At 38.6% G+C, this 19,417-nt stretch overlaps 1 protein-coding gene across 2 annotated transcripts in view; it reads left to right on the top strand.

Annotated features, from left to right (window-relative positions):
• Positions 1 to 19,417, top strand: part of UNC5C (unc-5 netrin receptor C) — a 355,335-nt gene that overhangs the window by 260,187 nt on the left and 75,731 nt on the right. The gene's annotated exons all lie outside the window — the stretch shown is intronic.

Genomic DNA, 19,417 nt, shown 5'->3' on the forward strand with positions numbered 1-19,417 from the left:
ATGGGGGATTGGCCTAGATGGCCACAAGAGAGTACCATGCCCTCCTTGAGCCATTCCCTATCATAAAGCATATCTACTGAGGAAAATCATCTAATACCGTATCTTTCATTTGTTCACAAATAACTCTAAACTCTCAAAAATGTTACCTTTTATGATTATTAGGAGACCTCCTCATAGGCATCAAATACTATTGTCCTAGCTAATCTGGTATTTTGTGGGTCCAGAAACACTTCAATTTGACAAGTGACATATATTACTGCCAACTTGTTGGTCCTTGTAACCTAAAAACTATATTTAGTCCTTTGGAATTTTTACTCTTTACTGAATGTATGGAAAGAGGCATTTTTCAGTTGCTGCAATTTGGGCATGCATATGGGCCTGCTTAATTTTTTTTTTTTTTTGTAAAAATATGCCCTGAATCCTTCCTATCTATGAAATTCCAAACAGATATTATTGACACATCATTGTACAAAAAATGTTTCATAGTTGTACACTTACTATCAGATTTCTCATAGTTTTTCAGTCTTTTGAAGGTTGAAGCAATGGTGGGAGTCAGCTCAAGGAACTGGTCTCACAACAAGAAGATTAATTGCTCTTTCCAAATTATTATTAATAATATGAACTAGAAATTTAGGCAAGGCACTTGGAAAACAATTGCGTTTTTTTTTTCTCTCACAGGCGTTTATATCTCTCCATTGCCAATGCAAAAACTCAAAGTAGTGCTCTTCATGAAACTTTTTGTTTTACTCTGAAAGAGGAGAACTATTTTTTGCCTGCTAAGTGGCATCCCATGGTACTTTCTAGCAGTGCATCAGAAACTTTGCATGATCATAGCTGTTTTATCCAACCACATCAAGACTTTATTTTCTAACACTGATATATAATATGATTTAGTGTGATGAAAGAGGCAACTCTTCTCTATTCAGTATTTCTTTTCACTTATTAAAATAGTGCTCCTATCTCCCTAATTGTATTTTTTAAAATTCTAAAACAAACCTTCATTAAACTTCTTTAAAGACCAAAATATATTCTGAGTAGGGTGGGTATCCATAACCTCATTTTTACCCAACATTTTTTACAGATTGCTGATCCCTGCAAAGACTTTCAATGACAAGATCCTAGTAATCTTTTCATTTTTTTAGCCTCTCCAAGAAAGTGGTTCACTTTGTCAAGGAGTAAAGATTCATGACTGAGAACTAATTGGCTGTGAATTTTATTTGTATCATCAGTGGGGAAGAGACCAATTAACACTTGGCAAGCTCAAAATCATATACCCATTTGACATTCAAAGAACTATATTTAATGTGGCTTTTTTTTTTTTTTTTTGAGTCAGAAGAGACATCAAACAACCATGCTCAAGAGCAGGCTAATAAACTCCTAGGTAGATTCTATCCAACACCCTTAGAATCACTAAGATCAGAAAGTTAATAAATACCTTAATGGGACACATTACATGGTCAGTTGCTTAAGAGGGGTAAGATCAAGAAAAAAGAAAGGAATGAAATGTTAACCTGGTGAATTAAAATATTGTAAGATTATTTTAATTTTATGATGAATGCATTCATTAATTAATATTTAAATTTTTTGAAGACTCTAGAGCATAAAAATTGCATAGAATGAAATATTGAGCTTACAGATCAATTCTTGAGCTTTCCGATAAATAAAATCAGCCCTTAAGGTATCAGCCATATTGGCAAGAATTCGTGCTTCCTTTGCATCCAAGGCAAATGGTTCTGAAAATCTCTAGTGGTAAATTTCCAATGAATACATGGCTGATCAACTCGGTTGATCTTTGTTTTGTAAGTATGTGTCCAGCTCCATTGAAGAAGTAGTCAGGTACATTATTTGCAGAACATGAGGCGGTAATTATTTTCTTCCTTCCCATACAAGTCAATAAATTTCTAAAGAACTCCACTAATCTTCAATTACAGTGATATCACCTTTGATACAAATAGTGGCAGAGGCATTTCTGAGGTCATAAATAACATTTAACATCATCCCCTGTTTTGCCTTTAATCACCACCATGGAATGTTGAGCTAATTTCCTTACAGAACTCTAGGTGTGAACACATGCATCACCATTTTTAACTTTTTGACTTTGGGCAAGAGTATTTCAGTCCTCTGTACATATGTTTTCTGAAATATAAAATAGAGATAATAATAATAATAATAGTATCTATTCAGAGTGTACTTTGGGAATTTAAATGAGATGGTACATGTGAATCACTTAGAACATGTTGAAAGCTCAAGAAACATCAGCCACTCTTTGTATTATTATTATATTATCATCCATTGATTCACAGAAGACTGAATTCAATCTCTTGAATTCTGAATAGTCCCTGAGCCCATTGTACCTGTGCTGGTGTTGTGTGGGCATGCAGAGAGGAAGCTTCTGTCCTGTGAAGAACCACCACCGACATGCCCTCCCGTATTTTCTAGCCAGGGTTTTGGATAGAGTCCATAAAAGCTACAACGAAGATAGCACTATAAGTTTTAAATCAGGAAAGGCCCTCATTTATATAAATATCTACTTTTTAAGAAAAAATTTATTTATTTATTTAAGAGTTGGGGGGGGCAGAGAGAGAGAAAGACTCTCAAGCAGACTCCCCACTGAGCGTGGAGACCCATGTGGGGCTCAATCCCAGGACCCTGAGTTCATGACCTGACCTGAAATCAAGAGTTTTGGTTGCTCAACCAACTGAGCCACCCAGGTGCCCTGTATGTAAATATCCATCTTACAGATGCCTTGTTCATGTAAATCGCTACAAGTACTGACATGCTGCTGTCCTTTTTCTGATTTTTAAAGTTGCTATTGTCCACTTAGTCATCACAGTCCCAAGAGCCCATGTATTTTATTTCAAAGAGGAAATTTGGGCTGAGGCTACTAGTCGTAGTTCTCCTTTTCAGGGCCAAAGGAAAGAGAGTGACAAAATTTCAGAGGAGGGAAAGACCAATCCAGATTTCTTGTATTCCCATCTCTACAGGTGATGACTATTTTGACTAAGAACTCACCTTCGTATTTATTGGGGAGGGAAAAAAATATTATGCTGTGGGCACTCCAGGATAAATTTTATGGGTTTCAGCATTCTAGGCTTGATGTTCCCCCTCTCTGATCTTCTTGCCAAGCCCTTTCTTTCTTTCTATCAACTATACAAATTCCTTAGCACGGGGGCAGAGTCTGAAGGCCTTGTGCTGTTCCAGTATAAACCCTTTAGCTGCTGAATCAGAGGGTGGCCCAGGGAGCCCTCCAGTATTGGGAAGGGGAGGGGGAGCATTCAGTTACTTCGAAGCACATACAGAATTAGTTCAGAATTTAACACCTGCTATGGATGACCCAATGGGGCTGGCCCCTATATACAAGGATTTTATATAGCCACAGCCACTACCTTTGTTGAAACATAACTGTTGACTTCTGTGCCTGCCTAAACTGTAAAGAAATAAGGAGCAAAAAGGGGGTTCCTCATGTTTTATCTCTAATACCAGCAGACTGAATCTACTTAGTAGATTCTCTGACTGTATTTAATTAAACAAGGAAAGAGTCCCTGTTGGCTATGACTACAGTTTAGGAAATGGAGATAGAACTTTGATTCCAAATGGGTGTGTTTGTTACCCCTGAAGATACAACCCGATTGACAGAACTCAGTGTAAGGTTAGGTGATCCATCAGTCTGAAGCCTAAGAACAAATTTCCAATCTACTAGGATCAGGAGAAAAAGAAGTGTGGGGGAGGGAGCTCATTGGGAGTTACTTTAGTTCAAGGAATATAGGGCAGGTTAGTAATACTCATATTAAAATTAAGAGTAGACTAAATGAGAGAAAGAAAACCAACTCCCAGAAACACTTTAAAATGGTATTGCCCACTATTTTATTTTTTGCTAAGACCAAGCCAAACTATAATGTTTTTCTTGCATTTCAATAGACGAGCCTCCCCATCTCCCTAAACAAGCCAGAAAACTAAAGCAGTCATGAATGGGTGCGGGGTCGCTCCAGTGGCATAATAGCAGCACTCCGTGAAATGAATCCCTCTTTGATCATCTTAGTTTATACCTAGAAAATGTTGCCGTCACATGATGAGGCAGAATTATAATCAGAGATACTTTATTTCATGAGAGAGATTCTGTCTTTTGGAGAGTACTGGGATCAAAACATCAATGGATACAAGATTTGTTGGCATGGCAGAAGGAGCAAAACTGAATTTTTCACTAAAACCTGTGATTTGTATCACCTCTAACAAGGGGATAATTGCTTCTCTAATTATAATTGAGCTATTTCTCATAGGAGTTTAATTGGAGGAACAGGGCACAATGTTCAACGTATTGACCCACTTGTGCTTAGAAACCATCATTTTATTTATCAACATTTGCATCTCTAATTAGCAAGTGGAAAAATAGGGGTTGAAGTGCAAAGGAATAGATTATTTTGCTGAGTTTGGTCTTCATAAGGAGAAAACAGATTTTTTTAAAAGCTAATACCGCCAGGGCAAAAAGCTACTGGCAGCTGGAGGCTCCGCCAAATGTGCAGCATCAGGTGGCACTCCATCTAATTGATTACTAATATGGCCGCTGAACATTTTGTTTCATGAGAGGTGTGCGTGTTTCACTGCCGTTCTCTCATAATTGGAAATTCATGTTGATGCATTTCCATGCAGATGCATTGTCTTCCGAGCTGTGCTTTCTATTCTTCGCAGGCGAAAGAGCTTTGGAGAGAAAAGAAGAGCTTGAATACAATTCTGGGGGGAGATACTACTTTCGGTGATCAGTAGAATCTGCTGGAGTTTTCTCCTAGCATGGGCATAGCAACAAGAAGGGGTTTTTCTTACGAGCTGATTAAGAGCCTTGCAAACAGTTCTGCACAAGCATTAGGTTCCCTAATGATGAGCAGTCAGCTTGCAAGCTTTGCATTGGTGCAGTCAATAGTTGTCAGCATCACCTCTTTATCATGGTTACCCCATATGCTTTACTTCCAGTATCTGCCTCTAGTAGTTATACACGGAGATCACCAGAAAGCCAAATAACCATGTAAACCAAGTTAAAAAGAATAATAAAGTTAAACGATGCCAACATCAGTTTTTCAAAAAACAGTAAGAAATTATAAACCTTTTCTGGACTTATAACACATTTGTGGCTTCACTTGGGCACATACGGAGTGGTTCCTTTGAACTATAGTACAACATGCACTTTTTATTTTTTAATTATTAGTTCCTTGATTCAAGAAATATTTATTGTCTACTCACTGTGTGCTGCCTAATTTTCTAGTATCCAGGAGTTACAAGTCAGCCAAAGTCCCTAATGGGTTAAAAGAGGAAAAAAAAGGACTAAACAGGAATAGAAATAAATGGCCAAGATGCCATCCGATAATTGCCAGTGAAAGGAAATAAGACAAGGTCATTTTGAGAGGTTGATGGTTGTTGAGGATGGGAAGTCATTTTAAAGTCAAGGAGAATCTATCCGTAGAGGCACTATCTGACATGAGGTCTGAGTGACAGGAGAGAGCCAGTCATGAAAAGATTTGGGTCAGGACATTCCAGGCAGGGGGAGCAAAACACCCTCAGAAGGAGTGGATGTGGCTGTATGATTTACAAAGAGGCCAGTGGCCCAGACACACAGTGAAGCCGTGAGGAGGGCAGGAAGTCCTTTAGTCAGAGGGAAGAGGACAAGTTTGTAGACTAACAGACATGGTAAGTAGCTTGGATATATCTCTGAATGCAGGAAGAGCCACTGGAGATTTTAAGTACAGAATTGTCATGTTGGGATATATTTGTTTTTCAAAAATCATCCTTTCTGCTGTGTGGAAAATTCATTTTTGTAGGGTGAGGATGAAAACAGGGATCCATCTAGGGGACCTTGCCCTAACACAAGCGAGAGAAAATGGTTGCTTGTCTCAGTGTAAAAGGAAAAGAGATGGAGAGAGATGGAGAAATAAAAGAAATACCTTAATTTCTGTGGGGATAAAAAATCCTGAACATGACTTTTAGATTTTATTTTATTCAATGAATAAAACCTAGAAACTATTTGGTCTTCCAGGGGAAAGGAAAATTTTCCATGCTAAAGTGTAACACATCTACTAGAAAGAGCTTTTCTTAGATGACCTAAAATCAGTGATCAACAGACCTCAGCTGTTTTCAAATATAATCTCTCTCTCAGTGGCACTTTAACACCAGGCAGTGACCTAGACTGTGTCTTTAATCACAGGGCAAGATGGTCTTTTATTTCCATGACCTTTATTTCTTGAGAAAAGTATATGTTTCTTCAATAAGTTCTCTTGCTTTGGAATTTCTTTCAGTGATTCCTCCCATTTGCCTAGAGGCACTACTTACTATAAACTCACTGGGGGTTAAGAAATGGCAGTGCTGGAGAGCAGAAAGCCAGTATTTTCTAAAGATGACCAGATTTGGTAAGAGTCCCACTTTTACTTGGTAAATAAGAAGAAATGCTAGGAGTTCCTTTTGCTGAAAAGCAAATTTGTAGTGAAGACTGTTTAGGAACTAACAATGGACTTGACTCTTCAATTTATGTTTGCTTTGCCCTAAAAAAATTAGCATTTTAAGAACATTTCAGTGCCATTTTGCTCCCATGGAAGAGATTACTTAATAGAGTCATTCTACCTTGGGCATTTTTGGTGGCTGTCACTATTAGTTAATTCAATAGTTCGTTAGGTCAATGTGCTTTTATCTTCTCATAGTTGAACTTAGGCTTTAGGAATGAAAGTTTTCAGATTTCAAGACAAGTTTGCCTCCGCAGTATGGTCTGTGTACATTCAGCTCTCAAAAGCAATGAGCCAGACATATGTGCAATTAAGGGAGTGTTTCCTCAATAGGAAAACAAATTCCTTTCTTAGCAAATTCCTTCTCTTTGCAGGAGTTACAACTGAACAAAATGTCACTACATTTTCCACTTGCTTTTTTTAATTCTTTAGCTTTTTTTTTTTTTTTTTTTTTTTTACAATTGTCTGAAGATACAATTTCAACATGCTTGAAGACCAACACTTTCTCTTTAAAGCATAAAAACACACTCATAAACCCATTGAAACCTACAGAGTATTTTGGACAGTAGTCAACACAGAAGTGAATAAGCGTCTTATTTTATTGCAAATCTGATAAGCAAATGGGTACATAAACAAAGTAGCCTCTATTCTTGACAACAGAGAACATCTGGAACAATATCTCTACAATAGCTATGCAGGTGATGGGAGGTAGAGGTAGAAAGCTTGTGTCATTGTGCACACTTTTTTTAATGGCCTTTTGCTTCTTGTTTTTAAGGCACGTTTTTAGCCACAACTTATGGGTATAGAACATTTGTTTGCCTCCTATAGTGAAGACTTTCTTAGTCATGCAAGATGAAGAGAAACTGTTGCCACTGTGAGAAATCAAAAGAAAATAATTCGGGGATTTTAAACTCTGGAGCAATTGGAGCCAAACCCTATGTAGTAAAAGTCTCCAGAAGGCTATTAGCTATGGACATCTTTTAGAATTGCCAAGGCCTTACTAGTCAAAGTGTGATGTGTAGATTGTCTGTATAGACATGACCTGGGAACTGCATAGAAAGGCAGAATCTCAGGCCCCATCCCATCACACCCACCCCAAATCTGCATTTTTAGCAAGAACGTGAGAACTAGTCTGCACGCAGTACTGCTTCTCCAACGAGGATACTATTGGGATTGCCAGGGAATTGGCGGGATGTGCCGTGATTCTTAAATCCAACAAAGTTTGAGAACCGCTGGTCTAAAGGGCAGTGTTAAAACAAATAGAGAAAAACCTTCAAACCTGTCACTTCCAAACTGGTCAGTAAACTTGGCAAACTCCCAGCATCTAACGAATGCTCCTTCTAGAAGCTTGGGTTGGCTCAGTGTGCATTTGATAATCACCCCATAATTGCTTTTCCCATTTGTTTGATTAATGTACCTGCATCCGACGACGCTGGGCTGAATCCCCACTCTCTTAGGGGTACACACTCTTCTCAGCTCTGTTGTGACATTCTCATTCTTGGTGTTCTGACCCGAGGGGCTCCAGTTTGAATTCAACAGAATAACCTTTTCTGATAGATGTGGGTTTTTCTAGCTAATGGTTGCTGGACTCACTTTTCATGTTGGGTGGCATGTGGCAGTTTCTCTCTGTTAATTAGAACAAATGTGCCAATTATGTTAATGTTTCTCCCGATACCAATCAGTGAATAATTAGACACAACACATCTGTCTTTCACAGGGGAGTAGAATAGGAAAGAAAACTGCAAGGTGCTTTGTTCTGTATTATTGACATATATGATTAAACAATTCCTTAACCAATCACATTGTTAACAAGTTCGTGTATCTAAAGGGCAAAGGGCACCAGTAGCTTCTTCAAGGGAAGCTGAGCGCCTCTCATTGTTAGCAATTTTATGACCAACTATCTCTAAAAAGATCTCTGTGAAGAATTTAATTGATCCTCTTTCCTTTTTTTTTTCAAAGTTCGGTTGTCGTATCAGTAAATCCAGGTATGTCGTTTACCCTGAACGACAAAAAGAAACATGTTCTTAAGTAGAAGTATTTAAAATTCTCAAAAAGGATTCAGCTTTATTAATAGAAAAGATAACACTGAAAAAAAAATCACAAAACTCAGCCTGTAGGATTATGTTGAAGGTGTTCTAACAATACGTGAATCACCAACAAACTTATAATTTGTTATAATTTCTGCTTATGTGTCTCCATGTACCTTAACTTTGGGAGCTTTGTGACTATTGGAAAAATTTATTTTGCTACTGTTACATTGTCATCTGTGGCCCATATGTGGCCTGGTTTTACAGAGATGGAGTTTAGCCAAATTATTTCCTAATATAAGTAATGCCTCTACTCTTGTGTTGATTCTGGCAATAGGAAGATGAGACATATGAAACCAACACATTGGTCTTCCTGAAGGTAGTCAGAGCATAGTGTAGGTATGCTTTTCCATCAAGCTTTTTGTGTAAAGTATATGTATTCTAGCAAATATGGTTCATGTTCCTAATGTTTAATAATATTCAACTATGTACTTTTATCATCTAAACACCATCGTTGTTATAAGGTCTATATTATTGTGGTTTCAAATATTTGGTCTCCATTGTTGTTTTAAAAACAGTTGGTCAGAAAATAAGAATGGAATTGTTTTTTACTATGTTCGGTTATCCAGCAAAGTTCTGTTGTAGTGTTCAAGGATTCATTAATACCCAGTGCTCAGAATGGAATTTAGATTGTAAATTATTTTTTTCTTACTGTGGCACTGATTTGCTTAAACAAAATGTAAAAATGACTGAAAGCAAACATTTACTATATTTGGAAATAGTTATGATTGCTAATACTAGTTAGTGCCAGGAATTCCTAAAGAGCCCCTGATAAATGCCTTGTCCTGGGATATATTCTTTGTGCCTGAGAGCTGGAAGGGATGAAACAACAAGGAAGAGGGCGTGGTTGTTGATTTATTTTTATTTCATCATTTTGTCCAAATATTTGTGTTTTACTTTTTAAAGTAAATATGAACATAGTTAGGCTTTGCATAATTTTAGTAGCAAACCATGAAACAAATTACTTAAAGATAAAGAATGTTTGAAAAATAATTATTTTGTGTATACACAAAATTTATTTTTATTTATTTTGTGTAAACACAAAATTATTTTGGGTTTACTCTTAACATTAGAAGTTTGGGGTTCTGTTTTAGTTAGGTAGCTTAGCTTTTATGATGCTTAATTAGAAAGAGGGAAGGGGAGTGAATAAAGGTGAGAAAATGAGTGTGGGAAGTAAAGATTAAACTGGAGATTAGAATTTATCCCATATTTAATTATGAGCTACGAATGGATAATCCATTGGGAATGTAATCCACTTTTCTCTGCCTTTGCTGATGATATAAATCAAAAATTAAATTTAAACTGAAGAATAAAGTTTTTAGGGGAGAGAGTTGAAACATGAGGTTGTTGAATACTGAAATGCCTGTTCAGAAAAGGTTTTGCAAGCCTGAGCCATTGACAAATGATCTCCATGTTTTGCTGCAAAACCTTTTTTTTTTTCCCTGACAGCACTTATATAGCCAATAGTTCTGAATTTTATAAAATATCAGTAACAGTAAAGCTATAAAACCATGCATCTAGGAGCCATAAAAAAACAGTTGATTCTTAAATCACACCACACACAGGAAGAGATGGCAGTTTTATATATCTTTCCAGGGAACACACAATATGGGGTCACTCTGCCCCAGTCCTGAAACTTATAATCAAATTGGGAATCACTCATCTTCATTAATAAAATCATGTTAGTGTTTTGAGAACTCTCTGCCAGACTGAAAGCATCAATAGAACTGAAAGACCTAACTGTTGGAGGGATTTCTAAACATTTTATCCTCCTAGAAGAGTTGGGAACCAATTCTCCTATAGGAAGGCTAGAAATATGACCTCTCTTCTGGTACATACACTAGAAGGGACTGAAGCTGTAAATAAGAGGAAACTTTCCTCACTGGGAGAGTTGTATGAATGAAGACTTGTAAACTAATACCAATAGCCCCATGCAGTGGAAATTAAAAGAATTCTCCCAGTTTTTGTTTTTCCTGATTAGTAGTATGAATATGAAGATATGTACTTCTTTTTTTTTATTATTTATTTGACAGAGAGAGATCACAAGCAGGCAGAGAGGCAGGCAGAGAGAGAGAGGAGGAAGCAGGCTCCCCGCTGAGCAGAGAGCCCGATGCGGGACTCGATCCCAGGCCCCTGAGATCATGACCTGAGCCGAAGGCAGCGGCTTAACCCACTGAGCCACCCAGGCGCCCTGTACTTCTTAATAGAGACAATAAGGAACACTGAATCATCAACATTTCAAATACATTTATGCCCATACAGCTCTGTTTGGGGTAAACTCAGTCTTAGAGAAGAAGCAATTAAATTAAATTTATTGCTTGCCTCCTAATTCCAGGTGCTTTCCCTTCCATATCTCATTAAATCCTCCTACAACGCTAGGTGGGATGGTCCTCCCCTCTGTACATGTGAACATCGTGCTTCAGGGAGCTTCCAGCCTGCGCAAGGCTGCAAATGTAGCAAGTGGGAGGACCTGGCTACAGAGCCAAGTCTGGCAACTCCGAAGTCCATATTTTTTCCTATAACAAAAAAATAAAATAAAATAAAATAAAAGCTTTATGGACTGTATGTTTTGGAAATTCAGTTCATTAAAATTACACAGATTGTGTGTAGCTGTGTTTGATTGATTTTCATGAGCTAATCAGATAGTATCCAGACAAAGATATCTTTGGGGGGAAAGTCATTTATTTAAAAAGTGTTAGATCATCTCATCAGTTTTCCAAAAGTAGGATAAAAATGTTGATTTTTGTTGTTTGTTGTTATTATCTACACACACTTCATTTTAAAAATGAAAATTATAGAATGTGAAAGAAAAATTAAACTCAACTTCTGGTCCATTTTTTTTTAGAAAAATGTCAATAATTTTTAAACATATTTCATTTGGTGATGTTCATGAAATTTCTTACAAAATATTTTCCTAAAATGAAATTAATTGGTATGTCTCTCTCTACTTTCTCTCATTCTCTCTCTCTGTCTTTATGTATATATAAACAGAGAGAGAAATAGATAGATAGCATAAATACACACACACACACTTTCCCAGGTCACATTTTTTTTATTTGCTTGTTTATCATAGTAATGTTTTTAGTTCTGTGACAGGCAGTATTTTGCAGTACCTAGAAGTCATATTTCAGCTTCTAGAAATCAAAATATATGCATTGCTAATCATCGATAGAATCCAACATTGCAATTGTCTAAAACTTTGAAAGTCATAATTATTAAATATTTTGTCTGATTTTTAGTACCTGCAATAATCCTCAGTGTATAATAGCTGTTCGGGGGGTACTCAGTGAGTAAACTAATTTTAGGTAGATTCTACTGAGTTTTATGCATCCCATGTCTTTGTTTCTTCTCTCTGAATGTGGCTACATATCTCAATTAAGAGAATGCCTCTTTACATAAACTTGCTGCTTCATAGCAGTAGTTTTATTTTCTGTTTGGGCACTCATTCATGCTTCTGTTTTCATACTCATTCATTCATTCTTTCACCACACTTCAGTCATGGAGGCTTTATTTCTGCTTCTCAAACAAAATGTGACTTTTGTCATTGCTCTTCCCTGCACCTGGAATATCTGGCACATTATGGTTGGTTTTTTCTAGATTTTCATGTCCTAGTGCTCAGTCAGTTCTACAGAGAGGCCTTCCCTATCAACCAAAAGAAGAGTGAGCAAAATATAGCCTGCAGACCAAATACGGCCCACCACCTGTTTTTGTAGACAAAGTTTTATTGGAATACAACCATGCTTGTTCATTTACATATTGTCTATCCTACAATTTAGAAATCTTGACATACAAGACCTACAATACTTAGTATATGACCCTTCACAGAAAATGTTTTCTGACACCCGATCTAAAACACTGTATAACAATTTTTTAAAAAATTTTTCTAGCCCTAGGGACCATTGAAATTATCCAGTATATTTATATTGGTTATAATTGCCTTCTGTCTTGGGAATCACTTGGAGGGCAGACTTTGTTTGGTTTATTGATGCATCACAGGTGCCAGGAATAGTGAGGTCATGTAGTAGATACTCAGCAAATATTCATTGGATAAACAATAAATAACATTTTGAACATCTCTGCTAGGATACTGTGCTAGATACAAAACTAGATACAAAACTGAACATATATATTCAGAGATGTTCAAAATGTATCGTATTGGAGATATCACATACATATAAGCAATCATGCTGTCGTGAACTCCCAGGTACAAATTACACAAATCATTACAGTACAGTATAACAGATGGTTTGGTAAGATTGCTTCAGCTGGACATAAAAGGAAAACAGACAAAAAGGGCTTAAGAATGAAAGTGCCTCCTGAGGTGAATATTGAAGAATGGGTAAAATTCTCTCAACAGTAAAGGAGGAGAAAGGCATTCTGGGTAGAGTGACAGAAAATGCAGAGAGTGGCCATGTTAGTGATGATCCCATGCTAAGGAAACTTCAGGAATCTCATATGTCTAGAGAGTAGTAGTAAGTGATCAAGGTGAAGCTAGAGCAATAATTGAGGGCGCTTGTAAAAGATTTCATGTGAAGTTTAGATTTCAACCTAGAAACAGTGACACAATGGAGAACATTTTAACTGAAGTTACTGTTTTTAAGATTTGTTTTTTAAAAGCGCCTGGGTGGCTCAGTGGGTTAAAGCCTCTGCCTTCAGCTCAGGTCATTTTCCCAGGGTCCTGGGATGGAGCCCCACATTGGGCTCTCTGCTCGGCGGGGAAACTGCTTTCCCCCTCTCTCTGCCTGCCTCTCTGCCTACTTGTGATCTCTCTCTCTCCCTCTGTCAAATAAATAAATAAAATCTTTAAAAAAAATCTTTTTTAGTAAGAATTGTTGGAATTAAAGTAGTATCACAGTACTTAAGAGTAGGGGTAGAGGAGAGGGGCCAGGTTTGAAAAACCATTTTCAGTATCATTCATAACTGAATAAAATAGTTTTTGAAGAAAGGTACAAGAGGATTCCTGTAAGCTCTGAGTGTAGGATTGGGAGGGTAATGACTCCATAATTAAATAGGAAACCAGGAGGACCACGTTTATGGAGAGGGAGATAAGATGAGGAGATACTGAGATGGATTCAACACATGTTCTGCTTTTCATTTTTGTTGAGCATTCCGATGGAGTTTTCAAGAAAGTAATTGAAAATATGAATGGAACTGAACGAACATTGGGACTGGAGTTAAAGATTTTTTTAGTGAACAGCCATGAGAGTGAAGGAGATCACCAGTGCATATAGGCCAATGGTTTCAAACCTGGCTCTGCATTAGCGTTACCTGAAGAGCTTTTAAAAACACCAGGGCCTGGGCCCTTCATAAGCCCCATTCAGTCAGAACCTCTGCAGGGGGCCGGGGCAGGGGTGGGGCAAGAACAGGTCTTCAAACCTCCCTGGGTGATTCTGATGCACCAAGTTGGGAACTACTGCTATAAAATTAAAAGGAGAGAAAATGAAAGAGAGAGCCCTGCATAGGACAATGTGAGCCATGGTGGATAAAAGGAAGGGACCAAGGAAAGAGGTTTGGAGAAGGACAGTTAATTACGTGACATGAGAGGGATATAGGGAAAGATGATGCCGTTGGCTTGTTGGGCGGGGCAGCGAGGGAGGCCCCGGGTCACCTCTGCGAGTGTAGTATGAATGGTGAGTGTGAATCCAGACAGCACTAAATTGAAGTTCAGTGGGCAGAGGAAGAGATGAGGACAGCTTAGCCACCAAGGGAGAGAGAGGAGACGGAAGTGAGGCTGCGAAGAGCAGGTGTGTCGTAGAGTCATTTCCTTGTTGGTTGGTTTTTAGGATGGAGAGGAGACATGGGTGTGTGTGTGGATGACCTGACACAGGAGGAAGAAACAGCTTTGAGAGGAGTTTATACCTTTGGCCTTATTTGGTCAGTTTAAAAAAAAAAAAAAAAGACGTATGTCATCTGCTTAGATTAAGCAGGATCACAAAAACATCCAGTAAATATGTTGATGACCTGGGACCTCAGGAAGTCAGAGCGGGACAAAGTGAGCAGTGAGTGTAGCTTCTGAGTGTGAGATTGTGTGAGGAGGAGGTGGGAATTGGCCTCGCAAGTGGGGCGAGCGCCTTCTGCAGAAACTGGCTCTTTTTCCCATTTCCTAACATGTTTCACGAGAGGAAGATGACCTTATTTGTGTTTGCACTTTCCTGATTGAACGTTGAACAAAGTCTCACAATATGAAGATTGCCCTTTACAGAACGATCTCACGTTGCTCAGCACCCTTGCTGCGGAGCACGTTGCCTAAGAAAATAACGGCCTGCAGAGTGTTCAGTTAGATTTAACACAGGTGAGTCATAACATATGGGTCTGTGCACAAGGGAGGGGGTTTTTTTTAGGGATAGAATTTGATGGAATGCTGTTAGTAAAAAATATGTACATTAAAAATATTTTTAAGTATCTTTCATTTTGCACTAGATGTTCCTTTCGCGTATTAAACTTAAATTTTAATTGGTAAACGTCTTTGAAACTAGTAAAGACACTAAATCAGATAGTGTTCTATTATCATATATTATGTTCAGGGACCCATTAGTGGCATAGGAGGGCCTCCTTCAATTTTGATGAATGCCAAGAATTGTAATGACCTGATTTGGAGAAGAATTTGTCACCCTGTCATTATAGGCTTTTCCTCCCTCAAATACCACACTAATCTTCCCGATTAGCTTGTCCCCAACTTTGGCCACCCTAGAGGCTTTTATATTCTCATACAAATGTATCTTGGGAACATTGGGATGCAGGAGATGCCTTCATTTTGAAAAGCAGAGGGCACGTTTTCAGGGCAGTTGGTTTTAGGATGAAGTGTATGTGAAGTTAAAGATACAAATACAGATTTCCCTTAAATATCTTTTTGTTTCTGCACTCCTTAGAACATTTTTGCATATTGCTGGTTACTTGATTTCCAGCTTGAAATCCACATACATACCTTCATACTCTTCTTTAAACTGAAAAGAGTTTTCCCTTAGTCATTTATATGGCAGTGTAATACATTATATGGTTTAGGTCAAGATGCTCTATCTCAGGTCATTTGCATGTAAAGAGAACCCTGTAATGATGGGATTCAAAACTTGCCCCCTCCTAAAGACATTTCAGGTCACTGCCAAAAATTGGGGTGCATCTTCCAAGAGCAAGGATTCTTTCCTGATGCCCCTGAAATCCAAGCACACCCAATCAGTTGTCATGTTGGCTCTGAAAGTGAACCTGTGCTGGTCCTGTAAGATTGAGCAGGGTGGTGGTAATAACAGAGATTGGGGCTGATGGCCCTTTCCTAGGGTCACACTGCTTCCCGACAGAGCACTAGCTAGAGGCTAGCCCAGGTCCATGTCCTGGAGTAACTAACGTGTTCTTGGTGTCCCAGCTTCTGCTAGTTACCACCCTGTGATCTGGAGCCCCCTCCATGGGTGCTTATGTCTGTCGCTCTACAGTGGCTTCCTCCCAGTTCTTGCTTCTGTAGGCAAACAAGAACTCAGGGCTCAGGCAGTCTGGCATCCAGATCTGTGCTCCTCCATGAGCTTTGTAAGCCCACACCAGTTACTCTTTCTGAACTTCATTCTCCTCATCTGAAGAATGGGTCTGTACATACCTCCCTCACAGAGCAGTCGTGAGGAATAGAGATCATGTATCTAGAGTACCTCACTCGGTGCCTGAAATACTCCATACCAGCCCATTGGTTTCTCTTTTTTCACTCCGCACCAACACATTTCATCCTGCTCACTCCGTCACTGCCCTCCCAATTTTAGGGCAGGGAAAATGTTCTGCTTTTGAACTCTTTCTTAAAGATTCGCACTTGGGACCACAGGGCAACTGTCACCCTAAAGGATGGCAGTTATCCTATAACCACAGCATGAGCCATAATATCTACCTTTCCTTTCCTATTGGACCAGTCTGACCCAGAATCTTCTCTGAGTAGAGAGAAAGAGAAGCAGAGAAGAGAGTTCAGGACAGGCACTCCCGAACTTGGGGCCATAGTGAGAGCAGAGATGACCAGAAGGAAACTCCCTCTTTTGGGAACCCGGATAAATGGTTAAATCCAAAGATGTGTTTGCTGTTTTCTGCAGGCGGGGGGGTGGGTGGGAGGGAATGGGATAGAGACCAGTGTCATTAAAAGAACAAGTGATGGCTATATTTTTTCTAAGATTTTGTTTATTTGACACACAGAGATAGAGAGATAGAGAGAGGCAGAGTGGCAGGCAGAGGGAGAGAAAGAAGCAGGCTCCCCACCAAGCAAGGAGTCTGAGGTGGGACTCGATCCCTGGACCTGAGTGTCCATGAGCATGAGCCGAAGGCAGGTGCTTAACTGAGTGAGCCACCTGGGCTCCCCAACTGATGACCATTTTATGTTATCTATTCATCACTTCCCCCCCAGCACACAAATGGGTAACCTGGGATTTCTAAGGGCATAATCCAATTTGGAGGCTGCACGGGTCCAAATAATAAAAACAAGAAATGGCTTATTACTAAAAAGAGAGGGAGAGGGAGAGATGGCGGATAGACTGGACATCATGGGATACCAAGAAAGAAATGAGTGTGTCCAAAAAAACATATTTCATTAAGTGACAAATGTAAAATTATTTTCATGTTATGAGGGTTACATTGTTTATGGAAAATAAGAATATGCTTGAATCATTTATTCCTTAGACTCTTTAAGAATCTTTTCTTTTTTAGAATATTAGTATTGAGGGACAGCTGGGCGGCTCAGTCAGTTAAGCATCTCCCTCTAGATTTTGACTCAGATCATGATCTTGGGGTCATGGGATCAAGCCATGCATTGGGCTCTGCAGTCTTCGGAGAATCTATTTAAGATTCTCTCCCTCTTGGGGTGCCTGGGTGGCTCAGTGGGTTAAAGCCTCTGCCTTTAGCTCAGGTCATGATCCCAGGGTTCTGGGGTCGAGCCCCACATCCGGCTCTCTGCTCAGCGGGGAGCCTGCTTCCTCCTCTCTCTGCCTGCCTCTCTGCCTACTTGTGATCTCTGTCTGTCCAATAAATAAATAAAATCTTAACAACAGCAACAACAAAAATATTCTCTCTGTCTTTATCTGTCGCTCCCCCACTTGCGCGCACTCGCTCGCTCTCTCTCTCTCTCTCTCAGATTAGTAATATCTTTCAAAAAAAGAATATTAATATTTAACATAAAAACTTGAAACCTGACCAAGTGGCTGGTTCTGTGTTTGGAACAAGTTTCATGAAACCAGTTTTAAGCTGTTCTTTTTCTTTTGTCTCTACATATTATATTGAGTTCTAATTATGACTTAAAAACACATAACAAATATTTTGAATGTTAAAAGAAAAAAGAACAAGCAATGATGACTAACTTGAAGTTGCAGGAAAACACAACTGGGAAACTCAGATAAAATGAAAAGTATAAAAATGTGGGTGGTCTGAGTCTAGGTAAAAGTAATAGTAATATATAAATTGCCTCTCGTTTATGCCTGATTATGAAGTACAAGAATAACTTTCTCAAATTAATCTTGTTAAAATTTCTATTATTAAAAATCTTTCCTACTCATACTTTCAAGAATGAATCTAGTGTGATGATTTGCTTGTAATCTAAAAAAATTAGAAAATAATATTTATGCAGACTGATTAAAATGCCATGTTATACTTTCTCTAAAGCACACACATGCTAATGACATCTCTAGACATGGATTCACAAAATTTAAATGGAAATATGTATTTAGGTTTAGCATACAAACTAGACTGGCCAATTTAATACTTAATCATTTATATATTTCTAGTGCAATCTTAAAGAGTTGTAATCTAATGGTGAGTTGATTTTGTCTCAGTAAAAAATGTCAGGGAAAGCTAAAGGAATTCAGATATCAAGTACTTTCCTTTTTGTTTTTATTATTTTTATAAATATATTTATTTATTCAAGAGAGACAGTGAGGGGTGGGGGGGGGCAACGGTAGAGGGAGAAGCAGGCTCCCCACAGAGCATGGAGCCTGTGCAAGGCTGCATCTGAGGACCCTGGGATCATGACCTGAGCCGAAGGCACTCAGGTACCCCAAGGCATCATTTCTTAAATGATTTTATTTACTTATTTGAGAGAGTGCACGAGCAGTGGGGAGGGGCGGAGGGAGAGGGAGAAGCAGACTCCCCATTGAGCTGAGAGCCCAATACTGGACTTGATCCCAAGACCTCAGTATCAGGTCCTGACCCATAGACAGACACTTAACTGACTGAGCCACCCAGGTGCCCCTCCTTTTCGTCTTTAAATTAACACCATTTCTCTGCCATTTTTTAGAGTAGTTTGGGCTTTTTCCTATCTCCTATAAATGTATCCTTAATGAATATTAAATAATTTAAGCTTGTTTACTGTATGTCAGGCACCGTATGTAATTTGTGTATTAACTCATTTGATCTTTACAAACCTTACAGAATGCATTTGAGGATTATCCCCATTTTATAAAAAAGGACCCTGAGGCAAGGCAAAGATGAGGAACTTAACCATGAGAGACACAGAGGTGACAGAGTTCGATTTTGAACCCAGGCAGTCAGGTTCCAGAGCAGCCTTCTCAGCTGCTTCTTAAAGGAGGATTTTCTGTTGTACACAGTGGGATTAATCAACAGCAAACATAACAACAGAATATGCAAATAGGACATCCTAACATTGCCCTGTAACTATTTTTATTACCTGTTAATAAATTCCCATTTCTTGATAAACACTTGAGTCAATTATTTCAAATGTGCCCCAAATTATTGAAAAGACTGCAGTTACTGAGTCACAAGGACAGACACGCTACTTTGTCTCACTGCAGTGCTGACAACAAGTTATGGTTTATGGGCAAAGCCTTTTATTGTTTCTGAACTACAACCTATTTTTCTCTCTTCTTGAATGTTTTATACATA

This window comes from Neovison vison, chromosome 11, assembly GCF_020171115.1.
Source record: "Neovison vison isolate M4711 chromosome 11, ASM_NN_V1, whole genome shotgun sequence".
Classification (NCBI taxonomy): Eukaryota; Metazoa; Chordata; class Mammalia; order Carnivora; family Mustelidae; genus Neogale; species Neogale vison.